The sequence below is a fragment of the Plectropomus leopardus genome, unplaced genomic scaffold, assembly GCF_008729295.1.
Source record: "Plectropomus leopardus isolate mb unplaced genomic scaffold, YSFRI_Pleo_2.0 unplaced_scaffold10354, whole genome shotgun sequence".
Classification (NCBI taxonomy): Eukaryota; Metazoa; Chordata; class Actinopteri; order Perciformes; family Serranidae; genus Plectropomus; species Plectropomus leopardus.
Window position 1 is genome coordinate 513 of NW_024610901.1, and position 3,715 is coordinate 4,227.

Consider the following 3,715-nt stretch of genomic DNA (forward strand, 5'->3'; position numbering starts at 1 on the left):
TCTTTGCATCTTTTTTAAAGAACAAAAGCAAAGTTCCCCAGGTTTTAAAGGGTTAATAAATATGTTTTTTGATAGCCTTGCACCTACGTGATGAGCATATAACTGCCCCCTTCCTCAGGCAGAATTTAACACTCACATGCAGCCAGTTTATTAGGTACACCTGGGTAAAACGAGCAATCCAGCTGCAATAAATCCTTCATGAGGGTTGGAGAGTCTTCGGAGACGTGCCGATCGGCCTGCAGGATCGCTGCTGCACTTTCAGATGTTGATTGTGATGAGGAATATTTTATATTCGTGAGGGCTCACATTCAAACGCTCTCGGTATAACGCACTAAAAGGCTGCAGTAATCTTCACTGTGTCTTTAAGAAACTCTGTTTGTTGTGTTTGAGACAGAAACCTGATTAACGTCTTGAGACGGAGCATCATTATCGCTCGCGTGTTAATGACCAGCGCCGTCTGGGGAAATGTAAACCGACTTTATTTTGTCTTTTATTTGTGCGAGCCGGAGAGTCGCAGGAGGAATAACTGCCGCTGCGGCCGCATTAACCGTAATGAAGGAGGAGTCGAGACAACAGAAACACGGCGCTTTGAATCGCTTCAGTCCTGATTATTATTCTGAGGCTGAACCTGCGCTGAAGTCACGATTAAACTCTTCCATCTGATTCAGGAATTTACTGCAAACTCTCCAAAGCTAATTATAGCAGGGGTCCTACAGCTGAAGGCCAGTTAGATTTAATACTTTTTAAAACATTTTAAAGCCACAATACAATAACAATAACAATAACAATTACAATACCAAAATTAAAAAAAATACATAAACACCTGCTGCCAGTCAATGCCTTTGAATAGACTTGTAATTTTAGGAGAAAAAAAGTCAGAAATGTACATGAAAAAAGTTGAGATTTAATGAGAATAAACTCTTAACTTAATATTACAAGAAATAAGTCGTAGTTTTATGAGAAAAAAAATCATAATTTTATGACAAAGTCTTAATATCATGGGAATAAGGCTGGAATCTTTTAAGGAAAAAGTTGTAATTTTCTGAGAATAAAATTGGAATTTTACAAGAAAAAAGTCACAATTTTACAAGAGGAAAGTTGCAGTTTTATGAGAATAAAGCTGCATTTTATCAAAATAAAGTCGTAATTTTAAGAGAAAAGTCAGAACTTTATGAGAATAAACTTGTAATTTTCTGAGAATAAAGTTGTCATTTATTTGAAAAAAAAAAAAAATTTTACGAGAAAAAAAGTTGTGATTTTACCAGAATAAAGTCCTATTTTTATGAGAAAGGGGATATTATATAACGTAAACACAGGTCTGTGTGTGGCACGACAGCGGGGACGATGGTCACGGACGCCGCCGGCGCTCTTCGATTTTCAGTGGAAATGCTGTTTGGCGCAGGAGACGTGTGTGTTTACAGCGACAGATTTACTTGGAGTGGGCGCTAAATAAAAGTGTCTGGATGCTTTAAGAGTCTGTTGTACCTTGATGCCCTTGGTGTCCTCCTCATCAAAAGAGCCGATGTCAAAAGCGTCTGCGGCGTTCACCTCTCCTCTGGGAGGAATTAAAGGAGGCGAGTACTGCAGACGGAGGGAGAGAAACAGAGAGAGAGAGATGGGTTCAGTCACAGCAGAAGAAGAAGAAACAAGTGACAAAAGGAGGAGAGAGTGAGCGCAACAACAAGGCCACAGTCCCACAGCAGCACTTTCTTCAAGTGATGATGGTGTTACCATGGCAACTGTAACTGTACCGGACTAATGACTAGTGCAGCTCGGTCCGCCGTCGCTCTGCACACAGAGACATGAACCTGATCTACTGCAGACGGACGCCACAACATGTTTATCACAAGATTTCGTCTCTAGGAAGTGTTGCATCGATCATGGCATTGGCGGGTTTTTTGCTGTTGAGACATAAAATTATAGTAGTGTATTTGGTTTTGAGTTCATGTCAATCACAACAGCGTAGAATGTGATTACCAAGTGGCATTGTCACGGATTAAACAGCTGATTGTCCAACAAACGGACAAACAGAGCCGAGAAGTATGGATCTCCGACAGCGTGGATCTCCGACACAGCGGCTGGCAGCGCAGATCTCTGGCAGTGCAGATCTCTGGCAGTGCAGATCTCTGGCAGCGCGGATCTCCGACACAGCGGCTAGCAGCGCGGATCTTCAACAGCGTGGCTGGCAGCACGGATCTCCTGCAGCGCGGATCTCCAGCACGGCGGCTGGCAGCGTGGATTTCCGGCAGCAAGGATCTCTGACACAGTGGCTGGCAGCGCAGATCTCTGACACAGCCGCTGGCAGCGCAGATCTCCGACACAGCAGTTGGCCGCGCGGAACAGCTAATTTTTTTGTACCGTGTCACAGTCATTTTACCCCTCTGCACACAAATTGCATTTTTCAAAATCAGACTATAAAAAATTATGTCCATTATTATGATTTTCTACTTTCAACCAACATCAGTCCTAATCACAAATATCAAATATTCATTAATTTTCAAAATTAAGTATTTAAATGACAGTTTTTTGTCATGATGGCACTATGTTTTTCGATGGAAAGGAAAAAAAACACAGATGAATAACTGCCAATATACTGCATTAAAAGTTTTCTTTTTTAAAGTTTTTTTTTTTAATGACAGTCTGGGATATATCAATGATTAGCAGCAACATTGATTGTGACAATGCACCTAGTGGAAATAGTATGTATTTTCTCCACTTGCCAAATATGATTAAAAATAAATGAATAATATAATATAAAATAAAAGACATTATGCATTATCTTTAAATGACAAGTCAAAATAATTCCAATACATAATACAAGTCCTGTTTTTCTGCTCTGATGGCTGTGGGATCAAAAATGTCAGTTTGAATGGGTTTCAATGGAGCATTTTTGGACCTGAACAGTCTGAATGTAACTATTTAGTTTCCACAGTGTATTTTAGACTTATTGTAGGAGCTGAGCTGCAAATTCACTGATTACACTCAAATACACAATCTGGACTACATTTAGGTAACAGGTAACAGTGAACTTACAGCAGCTTAAAAAGGCAGCGTTCAGCTTCCCTGATTGTGAATTTATGGACCAAAAGAATGAGGAAATGTTAAAAAAAAAAGAAGAAGCTGCAGGCCGGAGAACAAAAGGAGGACTCACGGAGGAGAGGACACTCACTCACCTTCTGGAGGTACACCTGCTGCCAGTCAATGCCTTTGAAAAACTGATGCTCCTTCACCTCCGGGGCTCTGTGACACAAACACGGAGTAAATCCACATCTGCACACAAGGTGGCAGCGTTCTCCACATTACAGACACCCATAATCCTGCCTTTTTTACCCAAACCACCCGCTGCAGACGGTGATCCGTCACTCCGCTTCAGTCATAAGCTGATGCGAAACGACAAGTGCTGATAAAATTAGTTATGAGCCCGGCTTCTGTCGGATCACTCGATGTCTATCCGTCTCCACCCGGCACTATTAATGAGCACATCTACCCAAATCCATCACACTGATGAATTCATTTGCACGCTTGTGGACGCTGATGTGGCGCAGAGGTTAATGTGTGTGTGTGTGTGTGTGTGTGTGTGCGTGCGCGTGTGTGTGTGTGTGTTTGTGTGGTGTGTGTCGTACCCTCGGCCCTGACAGCCGAGTCTCTTGGATACGTCTCTCTGCAGCAGCCCCTCCAGCAGGTCTTTGAGCTCTGCAGTGAACGAGTCTGGCAG

General features: G+C 42.2%; 1 long non-coding RNA gene across 1 annotated transcript; it reads right to left on the minus strand.

Moving 5' to 3' along the window:
• Positions 1-1,311: 1,311 nt before the first annotated feature.
• On the minus strand, positions 1,312-3,715 carry LOC121963197. Its single transcript, XR_006107208.1, has 3 exons — positions 3,624-3,715; positions 3,174-3,240; positions 1,312-1,581 (listed from the first exon to the last, which is right to left on the minus strand). It is a non-coding gene; the product is annotated as an uncharacterized LOC121963197 (long non-coding RNA).